Here is a 14,477-nt window from a genome sequence, read left to right as displayed (position 1 = left end):
GTATTTACTATGTGTATGGTTTCATAAAGAATATGTGTTCGTGTTTTTTCTTACAACTGAAAATTAATCATAAAAATAATGCCTGTTATTCTGGAAAGTGTAGTGACCCTAACCTGCTTGCTCACCTGGTCTGTGATAAACACCTGCCTTCTGCTGATATTTAACAACAATAACCAGTGAGAAGCTGACATCCTCTTTGCAGGAAAATAAACCAGACAGACCAAGAAGCTTCCAGGAATGCTCCCCTGGAGAAGAACGGTCTAACAGGCCAACCAGTCAGGCACCATAGAAAGTCTTTATGAGGCTGAGTAAAACAAATTCAAACTGGAAACTTCTGAAGCTTTTGAAACTCCATCAAAATTAGTGAGGCCCTTGCATTAGTCATCTCCTGCTGCATAGCAAATTATCCCTGAAGTTAATGGCTGCAAACAAGAACATTCATTTTCTCCCAGTTTCTGTGGGTCAGTTCTCTCATGGGGCTCCAGCCAAGGTGGCAGCCAGGGCTGCAGTCTCATCTGAAGGCTCCTTGGGGCAAGGACCTGCTTCCAAGAGCACACATGTGGCTATAGGCAGGGCTGCATTGCTCACAAGCTCTTGGACTGAGCATCCAATGAGGGCCTCAGCCTCTCACTGGTTATTGGCCAGTGGCTGCCCTTGATTCCTTGCCATGCGGGCCTCCCCACAGGGTAGCTCACAGCATGGCAGCTGGCTTCATGAGAACAAGCAAGCAAACAAGCAAGCGGCACCAGAGAGAGAATTTGTGTCCCAGACAGAAGTCACAGTCTTTTGTAAGCTAATCTCAAAGGGACATCCCACTGCTGTCATACTGTCTTCATTAGCAGTCAGTGACTGGCACAGAGACCCACAAGGGGAGACAAGCATCACGAGACCAGCTCAGAAGCCACAGCCCCGTGGGAATTCTGTGCTCTGTTTATGCTGTGCTAAAATGGGGCCAGAGTTGGGGGGAGGGAATGCCCAGGAATGGAGAAAACAGTATCCAAAAGTCACAAAAGAGAATTCCTGGTACTATTCCAGAGAATATTAGGGAATCCAGTAGATGGCAGCCTTCGCTGTGAGCTGTTGCCTATTCTCCTGAGAAGAGCGCCTTCTGCTACACCCTACTCTGGGCGGCAAGAGATTTCAGTAGCTCAGCAAGTAATCTTTTTTTTTTTTTTTTTTTTTAGAGCAAAACATTTATTTTTTGTGTTACAAAAACAAAAATAAGTTCAAACAGGTAATGAAATAAACATGTAATTTTTAAAAGTGATGTGTTCCATTCTGGGTCCTCTGTCCTGGAATTTAGTAAACAGGTCAAGTTTAGGTTGCTTCAACACTTCTAGATGCTATGAGGTCTCCATCTTATAACCATGTTTCTCTAGTTCAGCTCGTAATTGATTGGAAAAGTCATCTTCTACATTGTCATCATCCCAATTATCCTCCCAGACATGTGCATCTTCATCTTCATCCAAACCAGCCAGCCCAATCTTCCGCAGGGAACTCCTCGAATTCGTCGTCCTCCTCCAGGAGACCCAGGTCTACCGGCTGTTTTTTCTCTGACATGGCGACCCTATGCGCCCCAAACCTCCAGGCCCGTCAGAAACTCCGATCTCACACTCTTCCTCACCGCCGCTGCCGCCTCGGAGGCCAGCTCTCAGCAAATAATCTTGTTAACAGAGAGTTATCACACATACCATCTCGAGTAATTTTCAAAGAAAAACACAATTCTGCTACAATGCTAAGTGATTTCTGTCATTTTCTCTTTAAAATTTTGTTGCAGGGGTTTCCCTGGAGGCACAAGGGGTTAAGACGCAGCACTGTGAAGCTCTCCGCAGTCACTGCAGCACGAGTTCAATCCCTGGCCAGGGAGCTGACCCACATGGCACAGCAGACTCTCCTCTCTCACCCACTGCTCCCCTCAGCAGTGTGTTTCAGTTGATCTGCTTGATTTGTTTCTTGCTCTGTCTCTGGTGAATCCTCTCACCTCCCCCCAGACCTCTGGCCTGTACCCCAGCTCTTGTATGCATAAATAAAAATAAGTCTTTAAAAAAAATAAAAAATAAAATTTTGTTGCAGATTTTGACATGGATAGTGGCACATTATATAACAATGACAGGTAAGGTTTGCAAGTCTGCCAGGATCTGTGGATTACTGAGAGCAGTAATTTTACACTAAGATCACCTCAAGTCAGCAACACGAGTGATAAAGTCAACACTTGGTCATTTGTGCCTAACAAAATAATACACTTCCAGAAAATACCATTCATGATTCATTAATTAAACTTTAAACCTGTGCCCACATGGTTAAAAATCTCTGAGTTATTATAAATACCAAGGGACATCTGGCAGAGTTTGCCAACCTATAGAATGTGACTTAGTGGGTCGGCTGGGACAATTCCATGTGCTGAGCAATTTTCTGGGTGGTTCATTTAAAGACTACATGTGGAGTTCTCATTCTCTCTCCCTCTTCCTCCCCGCCAACCCCTATTCCATGTTCTCCAGAGGTTTGTGCTGAGCAGTAGACAGCAGCAACATGTACTCTCTGCCTAAAATTGGCCCAGGAAGCCAGCAACCCCCAACAGAGAGAGAGGCAGCCAAGCATTCCCTGCTCCACCCCAGCCCCGTGATCCTGCAGCTCCGTAATCAGAGCCAGCATCACAGCCATGCAAGCAGGAATTCTCAAACCGGAGCGCAAGCATACGAGAATATGTGAGGAAACCCATTGCTATGAAGGCCAGGCACAAAGCTCACCCACAGCAAGAAATACCAGTTTCCTCTGGTATTTATGGGGGGTAGTTTTTTGGTTCGGTTTATTTGTTTTTTTGGTGTGTGCGTGCGTATGTGTGTGTTTTCCTTTCCCTCCACCTTGAGGACCCTGAAATGTGAAGGTTGAGGTAACAGGATGAGGCTTTTTTAAAAATATAATAAAAAGCTGAAGAGACATGAACTCTTTCAGCATAATTAGCTGCAAAGTGTAAACCAACAAGGAAGTTGAACTCCACAGCAAGGGCGGATGGCTTTGTAACTCTTTTTTTTTTTTTTTTAAGATTTATTTATTTATGCATACAAGAACGGGGGTAAAGGCCAGAGGTATGGGGGGTAGTGAGAGGATTCACCAGAGACAGAGTGGGGAGCAGAACAGGCAGAAGGACTGAAATACACCGCTGAGGGGAGCAGTGGGCAAGTCAGGAGAGGTCTGCTGCGCCATGTGGGTAGCTCCCTGGCCAGGGATTGAACTCGTGCTGCGGTGGCTGCAGTTAGCTTCATAGGTTGTGTCTTAACCCTTTGCACCACCAGGGAGGCCCCTGGCTTTGTAACTCTTTCTCCCACATGTTCCCAGCACCACAGTGAACACTTCCACTGACCACTTCCACTTTCAGGACAGCTTTCTCCTCCCCCACCTCGGATGCAGCAGGATATAACAGACCGGCCATGACAGGGGAGGAGAGGTGTGCCGAGGCGAGGCGGGTGGAAGACACTAAAAAGATCAAGGAATGTGGGGAAGGGTGAAGGTGCAGGAAATGGGCCAAGGAGCTTGCTCTCCACTCACAGAGGACTGGACCTGGGTGCACAGGGGAAGTAGAATGAATAAGGACCACCTGCCAAGTTCTTCTTTAGACGCCATATGGCTTGGATTATGAAATAAAGAACCAATTTTGTGTGTTTGCTTGGCTGAGGGCGTGGGTATGCTTCACCTTTTACCTCTCCAGTCACAAAACTGCTTTCTCCCAAGCAGAAGACAAAGAAAGGAAAAGGTCATGTGTGAGGTAATTATTGACCATTCTGTCCCTTCACCAGCAAAGCCAAGGGCATAGGGCCAGCCACCATTTGGGGGCGCTAGAAGCCATCTTTGCATTTTAAGGTGTGACATGCAGCTGGACTTCAGATAACACTTGCCTGTTAAACTTGAAGAAGAAAACATTTTCACCATGAACGTCAGGCTATCAGAAAAATAATGTTCAAGAACAGGGCTGCCTAGACATGACAGATATGATATTCACCCCAGATAGCCCAAAAGAGGGATATGGTCTGAAGCCAGAAAGGTAAGTTTGGAGGAAAATATGCTCGTAGAACTGTACACACTAGAAAGAAACCCGAACATGTGTGGCTTTATGGACGCCTACCAAGCTGACAAAGTCTGAAGCCATAAATTACATGTCATTTAAAATTTCCCCTCCACAGATGTCCAGTGTGTTAAGAAATTGAAGTTGTTCCTGGCTGGGGACAGGGTGCCTTGTAACTGAGCTGCCTGCTCTCCCTCAGGCCCCTCTGGGCTCCACCAGTGCCATCAGGCCAGAAACATACTCATTAGTGAGAGGGATCCCCAGGTCGACAGACTTGGGTCTGTGATGGCAGGTACAAGGGCAGAAGGTGCAAGGGTCATAAGTGACTTGCATGTTAGGTTGTTTGTGGGCGCTAGGTTGCCCAAGTGTCTGTCTGTCTGTCTGTCTCCCAGCCTCAGAGAGAGCAGCAGCAGAATGGAAAAATGGCTGCAATTCACAGGTGCAGTTAGCTCATGCTGCTGTGCTTCAGCTGCTTCAGACTGGAGGAACATTACATCAGGCACCTCCAGGGAAGGGGACGACAAGGCTTAGAGGGCCAGAAGCACCAAAAGCAGAGCGACTGGACCTTGGCTGCACATTGAATCACCCAGGGAGCTTTTTAAACAGAAGGATGCCTCAGCCCCTCCCTCAGAGACCCAGGGTTAGCAGGCCTGAGTCCTATGCGGATGGATTTTTTCTAAGATTCCTGGTGAATCCAATGAGCAGCTGGTGTTGAGAACCTTAGAGCCAGATGAAGGGCCTGTCATCCTAATATATAGTCAAGATTTATTGAGGCACCTTGGGCTTCATTACAATCTTCAGAAGTCTCACTGTTGCTGAAGCTAGCCTAAGGAAGAGGAAAAGATAGAATTCAAACCGAAGATTCTAGTGTAGATCTAGAGGAGCGAAGTGATTCAAAATGTGAAACTGGACCCAAGATAAGCAAGAGCCCAGTGGCTTGGATAAAGCAGGGTCTGAAACCTGGGTAGGGTCCTCCCAGAGTCCAGGCTGTACCCACTGATTTGCTTTCAGCTGAACAGGATGAGTCACAAGAAAAGCGGGTGGCAGTGAGTTTTTGACCACTCATACCAGAAAAATGGAGACCCAGAAAAATGGAACTGAAACTTAAAATACTACCCGCAAACATTAGGAGATTCTATATGGCCTGGGTTTGCTTTGAGTGGTTAGGGAAGACCGCAGCGGCCTGTGAACACGAGTCTATCTACTTGGTGAACGGTCACCTCATTTCCACATTAGGAAGGGCAGCAACTGTGGAGCAGGCCACGCCCTGCCTCAAGATTGGTGAGAAGGGGGCCTCCCCAGTGGCTGTCCTGAGCTGTCCGCAGCCTCTGCAGCATGAGTTCGATCCCCAGCCGGCCAGGGAGCAACCCATACGGCATAGAAGACCTCTCCTGTCTCGTCTGCTGCTCCCCTCAGCAGTGCATTTCGGTCATTCTGCCTGTTCTGCTCCCCACTCTGTCTCTGGTAAATCCTCTCACCCTCCCGCACCTCTGGCCTGTGCCCCAGATCTTGTATGCATAAATAAATAAATCTTTTTTTAAAATAAAAAGATTGGTGAGAAGGAATCATGATGAACTTAGTCAGGCTTAGACTGGCATGGCCTCCAGGATGTCAAAAAGTAATTAAACTCACGCCAGCAGAAGGACAGAGATTGAACTGGAGGTGGGAAAAGTGGTCTGGGTGCCTGCTATTAAATACCAAGATTCTCTTTACAGAGACCTTCAAATACTTCCTCAGGAAAAGGGAATTTTATGGTATGAGGATTCAGAATCTTCCTTCAGTGGCTGATGGTCAGTGACTAAGGGATAAAGAGTCTTCTTAAGGTTGCAATTTTTGTTTTTTTTTTTTATGTTGTGGAGAATCCACAAATAAAACACAAAGAGATTTTTAAAAATTAAAAAGAACCTGGAAATTCCAAGTCATAAGTAAAAAACGGGGGCTGGGGGGGGGGGGCACGCAGCAGCTGTATGGACGAGATTGGGGATTTGGGAGGATTGGAATGTGATGGTGGGAGAGTTTCAGAGATCTGTTACCAGCCGTGTAAAGCGTGTAAAGCGGGGAAGCAGCAGTGAGAAGAAGGGATACTTAAGATGTTGGGTAGGCATTAAAAATGCATTTCCTTTCTGATTTTCCTCAGGAGAACAAGTAAAGCTGCAAATTACTCGTAGTGAATATTGGCTGCTGACCTAGATTCTTTGGATGGATGCCTTACAATAAATGGATCACATAAAGCCCTGACTCACATTAAAATTATTAAGAGTAGATAAAACAAACAAAAAATAACTTCAAATGAATTATTAATATCTGGAGAAAAATTAGGGAGGCTATTACATTCATAAAACAAGATTTGGTTGGTTGTTAAGAAACCAATTAAAGATTGCAAAATTAAAATTTGAATATCAAGAAAAGTCTCTGGCTGAAGAGCTAGTTTTTCTGAGTGATTTTCTTAGAACAAATACCAAAGGGGTACATAGAGATAAAAATGTGCAAGAAAAATTAAGAGAACAAGCACAGATCCAGAAGTATCACATTGATCTAATGAAAATTCCAGAGTAGCTAAAAAGAAAAGAGGGTAGACTATAATCAAAGAAATGAGATGAGAATGCTCCAGAAATTAAAACAAAAGACACAATTTCATATTTAAAGAGCTAATCAAATGCCAAGTAGGATAAATTTTAAAATATATATATCTGAACCTACTACGGCGAGATAGCAGAACACCAAAAATAAAGAAAAAAAATTGCTTTAAATTCCCAAAGAGGAAAAGCATAATGCCAGCAAAAGAAGTAGAATAATAGTATTCTCAAAACTCTCATCGCTACCTCTAAATGCTATAAGAAAGGAAATAATATGGCCTCAGCTATCAAGAGAACAAAATAAAGACATCTTCTGACATGCAAGGGCTCGAAGTTTGCCTTCCCAAACCCTTTTCAGGAATTTGGAGGATGTGTTCCAGCGTGCGACTGTGTAAGTCTAGAAAGAGAAAGATAGAATATTAAAGAAACAGTGACTATAACCAGGAATATAAGTAGAAATAATTTAAGGATAGCAGCTGCACATATAGACCTGGAGAGAAACCAAGCCCATTGGAACAGGGGAAGGAGGCTTCCAGAGAAAAATGTTTGTGAATAAAATCCAACCAAACAAACCAAACAAATGCTGAATCAAAACAAGAGCTCAAGACTGGCACAGCAATGGTGAAATGACTGTGATGAACGCCGTGTCCATCTACATTTAGAGCTAACACTAAACAACGGGAAATTATGATGATGGACTAAAGAATGCAAAGTTCAAATACCCTGGTGAAGTCAAGTAACCCACCAAAGGAATGAAAGGGAGATTTACTATTTCAGGCAAGAGCAGTCTAACTTGTTGTATGCCAGCTCTCTCACTGAGAACTACCAGAAAAACCAGGTAAGATGTTTTTAAAAATCTGAAGGTATCAGAGCCAATGCAATGAGGACTTGGGAACCAAGATAAAACAGAGATGAGAAACATACGAAGAGGAGATGGTGCCTCCTTTTCCCCTCAAGGCATTTTCTGATTCTAAAAAAGCAGCTGAAAGGCTGAGAAGCTTAGCAGAAGCAATGACTCATAGACTGAGGAACTAAACAGGGCCTCCAATAGTCTCAAAGGGATAGGGAGGAAATTAAGAGTTTAGGGTCCACCGTGGAAAAGGGACCATACTTTCAGCTGGAATCTCTGAAGGGCCATATGTTAGGAATAGGATGAATCAGAAATGAATAAGCCCTCAAAGACTTACTCCCCGCTTCTAATCAGCGTAATCCCTGATTATATTAAGGAGAACAGCCTCTCTTTTAGCTGCCAAACTGAAACTAAAGTAAAACTGTTTTATAAGAAAATAGCCCATTACAGAGAATCAAATTATCTCTAATTTTTCATACATAACGGCAAACATTCCACTAAAAATAATTAGGAGGATTCTGGCCAAGGTAGAATAAGAGCATTGAATTTACCTTCCCATCTGAAACCCCCAAAAAATAGAGAAAAAAGAAAGAAAAGACACTGGAAATTACGCAACAAGTGACGGTGGTGGGAAAGCTGGGAAACAAACAAGGTGAACCGTGGGATTGCCCCACGTTACTGCCTTTTAGGTCATGGTGCAGGGAAGATGTCTCCTGAATCGAGGAGACAGAGATGAAAATCTGGGGAGACCAAACTGGTTAGAATCTGCTGGAATAAGTTCCAGAGAGGCGAGAACTGCAAACAGAGAGACAACTCCAGCTATCTGCAGATGGTCTCCCTTGTGTATTCACCAGAATACTAATCAGCCCAAGCATGTTAGGAAACTGCCCAAGGCCAAGGAAAGAACCCTGTGAAGAGATTAGAAGGAACAGTACTCAGAGTTTACACAGGGCCAAAAACATTGCCTGTTCCCACTCACCGGACTGGACAACCTCAAAATTCACAGGGCATTTGGCAGTGTGCTCGAAAGGATTTTGGGTCAGTTGTGGAGATCATTAACCCTAGACTAAACATTGTTCTGGTCCTGCCTAACAAATCTTAAAGAGCAAGACCTGAAGGGATGAAATTGTTTCCAAGTAACTGTGTTGAAAGACAGAGCTCAAGAATGTTTATAAGAATACAAAATTATCCAGCACATAACAAGGTAAAATTCACAATGTCTGGTGTCCCAGAAAAAAATTATTAGGCATGCAAAGAAGTGGGAAAAATACAACCCAAAACAAAGGGAGAAAATTAATCAAATCACCCACAAATAACACAGATGTCAGAATTAGTGGATAGGAACAGTAAAAGAATTACAACAGTGGATCATATGCTGAAAAAGATATGGGCAATGTGTGTGTGTGTGTGTGTAACCCAAGTCAAGCTTCTAGATGAAAATAATAATGTCTAAGATAAAATTATACCACACAGGATTAACAGCAGAGTAATAATAGCCAAAAGTTTCCCAATTATGGTAAAAACTATATCTATCCCCACAGATCCAGGTAGCTCAATGAACAATGAATATTACTGAGTCTTAAAAAAATAAGGATGTCACTCCTATTTGAAATATAAAGAATCAAAACAAAGGAACAGACAAAACGAAATTAAAACAAACCCTAGAAATCTGACTACAGAATTGAGGCTACTAGGGGAGGGGGGAGGAGAGGGGACAGAACGGGAGGGGAGGGACAATGCATGAAGGTGGAGGATTATGGGCGCCTTGGTGGGGGGGTGGGGTGCGGTAACACATCTGAGGAGATGTGCTCCTGTGCCTCTAAGTCATATACTGTGCTGTAAACCAATGTTACCTCAATTAAAAATAATACAATAAAAAAAAAAAAATAAGGACATTCTGTCATTTGCAACAACATGGACGAAGATGGGGGACATTATGCTAAGTGAAAAAAGCCAGACACAGAAATACAAATACTGGATTATTTCACCTAAAAGTGGAATCTAAAAAGTCAAACTCAAAAAAGCAGACAGAATAATGGTTTCCAGGGACTGAGGAATGGGGGAAATAAGGATGCAAAGTTTCAGTTTTACCGGATGAATACTTCTGGAGAGAAAATGTTCAGTACAGTGACTAAAGTTAATAATACTCTATTGTATACTTGAAATTTGCTAAAAGTAGATTTTCTTTTTTGAGTTAGAAATGAAGCTTTATTCTAAGTCCTGAAAGTAGAACTAAAGTGTTCTCATCACACACACAAAAAGATAACTATGGATATGTTAACTACCTTAGTTAACATATAAATTTAAACAAAAGGATATGTTAATTTGCTTAATTGTGGTAATTATTTCATCATGGATATGTATATCAAAACATCTTAAATATATACGATTTTTATTTTTCAAGTACACCTCAGTAAAGCTAGGGGGGAAACAAATGGAACAAAGATCAGTTGGAACAAATAGAAAACTAGCAAAAGATGATAGACTTAAACCTAACCATAATGATAATCATGCTAAGTGTAGGTATCTAAATACCCCCAATAAAAAGAGAGATTGTCAATTTAGATTAACCAAAAGTACGATCCAAGTATATGCTACAAGAAATACACCTTTAAAAAATTACAAATTGAGCAGCAATCCTACTGCCCGCCTGTGACTATGCAGGTGCCTCTTTTCACCAACTCTCTCCTCTGCAGGGCAGCAGACTTCCTGCCTGTGACCTGACAAGAACAGCCACCTGCAACCATGCAGGCCTCGGTTGGCAAACCTGACCCTTCTGGGGCAGCTCTTCCTGCCTGCTTCTGTCTGTGCAAGTGTCTTTAACTGTTTTAGCCGTTCCCTAATAAACCTGCCCTATAATTATAAAAAAAAAATTCAAATTGATTAAAATGAATGGATGGAAAAGATATGACATTCTAATACTGTTAGGGGGAAAAGGCTGTCCTAAAGCTAATTCCATACAGGCTTCTTGGACTCCACCCCCACCCCAGGCCAAAGACAAAGACACTGGGAACTCCAAATCCCATCACCACCAAAGGGAAGGTGGCTGGGACCTGAGGGTGGGGTTAAGCAGCCAGGTTGATATAAGGCAGACACGTGGGCTTTGGAGGGGTCCCCCAGTTTGGCTCCCCGCCAGCTCGCAGTGTCAGGCCAGCTCGGAGAGTGCCTTTGGGTTTCCAGGTCGGCGGATCGGGTAGGACGCATGAAAGACTTTATTTCCCTAATTTCTCCCTGAGTTGTACATTTTCCTTATTTCCTTTTCCCTTGTAAATAACCCTTTTATGAACCTTTTGTGTGTGCCTGTAGCGGAGTATTCATAAGTCCCTTGTAAGCTCGGGTGAGGACCCACAGCCAGGCAACCCGCTCAATATGGGGGTTGCCCTATAACAATACTAATAAAAAATTAGCTATATTAATATTGGCTAGTCTATTTCAAAGTAATTACTATTATCAGGCATAAAAAAGAGCATTTCATAATGATAAGGGGTCAATTAATCAAGAGGACATGATTATTTTAAATTTTTATGCACTTAATAACAGAATTTCAAAATACACAAAGCAAAAACTGATAGAGCTGCAAGGGGAAGAAGACAAACCCACAATTGCAGTCTGTTTCAATGTTCTGCTCTCCATAATTTCTAGAACTAGACAAAAACCCAGGATGGACACAGAAAACTTGATAAAACTGTCCCAATTAATTGACATTTATAGAACATCCCCCAACAACAGTATAATACACATTCTTTTCAAATATTTGGAAACTAAATAACATACTTCTAGATAAGTAGTGGGTTAGAAAAAAATAAAAAAGGAAATTAGAAGTAAACTGAACTGAAAGAAAATAGACACATTATTTTAAAATCTAAGATGCTGCTAAAGTATTACTGTTACAGGGCAGGGAGGGGGCATCCCAAGACACCCCAAAAAGGGACCACCCTGTTACAGTACTTAAAAGGAAATTTATAGGACTAAGTGCCTACATTAGAAAAGAAGGACTCTGGCCTCCATGGTGGTGCAAGGGGTTAAGCACCGCACTATGAAGCAATCCACAGCTTCTGCAGCACGAGTTCGATTCCTGGCCCGCCAGGGAGAAACCCACATGGCGCAGCAGACCTTTCCTGTCTCACCCGCTGGTCCCCTCAGCAGTGTATTTCAGCTTCCACATTAAGAAACTAGAAATAGAAACTTAAACACAAATTAATCAGAAGAAAGATGATACAAAGATGAGAGCGGAAAACTGAGAAAATTAATGAAACCAAATGCTGGCCTTTGGAGGATTTCAACAAATCTGCTAAACTTCTCCCCAAACTGATTGGGGGCAGTATCAGGAATAACAGCATCAGGAATGAGAGGTAACATCATTACAGATTCTGTGGTTATTAGATAATAAGGAAATATGACTAACAACTTCATGCCAATAAATTCAACAACTTAGATAAACAGATTTCTTTGAAGACGTAAGCTACCACAACTCACTCAAGAAGAAAAAGATAATCTGAGTGTAGCACTGTTCTAGTGAAACTGAATTTGTAATATAAACCTTTGCCTGCAAGAAAGTTCCAGGCCCAGATAGCTTTGCCAGTGAATTCCACCAAACATTTAAGGAAGGAATAATTTCAATTGTATACTAACTCGTTCAGATGATTGAAGAGACGTCTCCTACCTCCCTTTTTTCCTGCTCCTACCTCCAATCAGTCACTCATCCTCCATCTTTCTTCCCGTTGGTTGGTTTCCAGGCTGCCCCTGTTTCCTCTTCCTCTAGCTCAGGTCCCCCCTAACGCAATGCTGGGCTTTTGCCACAGCACCTGAATGGCATACCGCTCTAAGTCCAGTTCGTCCAGAACACCAGTACATTAATACAAGTCAATTTGACCTTCCAACAGCACCATTTTTGTCACCATTTTAACGAAGTGCCTATGTCAACAAGCAATGACCAGGATGTTCTATACACAATGCAGTAGTTACACATTATTTACAGAATGTAATTAACAGTGAGTTCCTCAGTGCAGGGATCATGATGTCGTGTTTACCAGTGGCCAGCCAACAGCCAGCACAGGATACATGGAAAGACTTAATAAACATGTGTTGAATGATTGAATATACAAAAGGATGCCACTTGTCTACTCAAAAATTTTTGAAAGTTCCACTCTCTCTATCAAGTCAATGTTCAAATACACTTTATAAAATTGTTCAATATACTTTATAAAATATTTCTTTATCAGGAGGCCTCCCTGGTGGCGCAAGGGGTTAAGACGCAATCTATGAAGCAATCCGCAGCCTCTGCAGCATGAGTTCGACCCCTGGCCAGGGAGCAACCCACATGGCACAGCAGACCTCTCCTGACTCGCCCCCTGCTCCCCTCAGCAGTGTATTTCAGTCAGTCTGCCTGTTCTGCTCCCCACTCTATCTCTGGTGAATCCTCTCAACCCCCCCATCTCTGGCCTGTACCCCAGTTCTTGGATGCATAAATAAATAAATCTTAAAAAATAAAAATAAAATATTTCTTTATCAGTTAGGGCTCTTTATGTTTTGAGAGATTGAAATTCAATTCTAAGAACTTAAGCATAAAAAAGGGAAAAATTGGTTTGTATAACTAGAAAGTCTAAGTATTGAGAACAGGATCAATTGAGTCGGTGGAGTCACAGTGGGAACGCACCTTCCAGGTTGCTTTAGGTAAGATCTGGGAAGTGTGCACAGAATTAAGTGGAGCTTAAAGTCCCAGAGATTTGGGGGAGGGGGAGGACAGGGAACTGATAGGCTCTTGAGGCAAATCCTGGAGTCTGGGTTTTTAATGGATGCAAAATATATTTTTAAAAGGTGTAAGAGCCACAGGGAATACAATATGGAGACCTAACATATATTTCACTGGATTCCCAGAAAGAGAGGAGAAACAGAATGGAGAAGAAGCAACCTTTGAAAAGGTAACAAAAGAAGCCCAACAAACCATCAGCAGGATAAATACAAAAAAATCCACACTCAGATACATCACTATTAAAGGGGGGAGGGGGGAGTAGGGGCCAGGGAAGCACACAGAAGGAAAAATAATGATTATCTTCCAAGGAGCAATAGTTAGAGCAAGAGCAGCTGACTTGTGAATAGCAACAGCAGAATCTAGAAAACAATATAATGAAATTAACTGCCAACCAAGAATTCTATAGCGAAAGCATCATTCAAGAACAAAGATGACACAAAGATGTTTACTGAAAACTGGGCAAATCTGTAGTAAAAAAAAAAAAAAACCCACTAAAAAATAGAACAAAAATGGTAAGAGGGGAAAGATCAGAGATATAGAAAAGAACAGCAACAAAAACAGTACTAACTGGGTAAGAATGACGTGATTTATACACTAAAAATAATAATGTCTTAAAGGGTTTTTAACACACAGGTGGGCCTCCCTGGTGGTGCAGGGGTTAAAGACAGCGCTATCAGGCTATCCCTAAGCACTGCAGCACTTCGACCTGCACGCTAGGGAGCTAACCCACATGCTGCTCCCCTCAGCAGTGTATTTCAGTAGATCCACCTGTTCTGCTCCCCACTCTCATTGGTGAATTCTCTCACCCCTGCACCTCTGGCCTACACCCCAGTTCTTGTATGCATAAATAAATAAATCTTTAAAAAAAATGCGGGGTATTATTATTATCTTTTTTAAAGATTTTATTTATTTATGCGCACAAGAGCTGGGGCACAGGCCAGAGATGCTGGGGGTGGGGACAGGGGGGGGGATTTTGAGAGGATTCACCAGAGACAGAGCTGGGAACAGAACAAGCAGACTGACTGAAAGACACTGCTGAGGGGAGCAGCGGGTGAGACAGGAGAGGTCTGCTTCACCATGTGGGTTTCTCTCTGGCAGGCAGGGGAGGTGCTGCAGTAGCTGCAGACAGCTTCAGAGTGCTGTACTTAACCCCTTGCGCCACCAGGGAGGCCCAACCACAGGGTATTAAAATGACACAGCAGCATTTAAGTTGGGTGGACTAATGTGGTTAAGGTGTTT

At 42.8% G+C, this 14,477-nt stretch overlaps 1 pseudogene across 1 annotated transcript; it reads right to left on the bottom strand.

The window, feature by feature from the left end:
• Positions 1-1,343: 1,343 nt before the first annotated feature.
• LOC311187382 (26S proteasome complex subunit SEM1-like) lies at positions 1,344-1,560 on the bottom strand (annotated as a pseudogene). The gene has a single exon. The product of its transcript is annotated as a 26S proteasome complex subunit SEM1-like (transcript).
• Between the last annotated feature and the right edge of the window lie 12,917 nt (positions 1,561-14,477).

This window comes from Talpa europaea (genome assembly GCF_964194135.1).
Source record: "Talpa europaea genome assembly, chromosome: X".
Lineage (NCBI taxonomy): Eukaryota > Metazoa > Chordata > Mammalia > Eulipotyphla > Talpidae > Talpa > Talpa europaea.
This window is presented reverse-complemented; position numbering and strand designations above follow the sequence as displayed.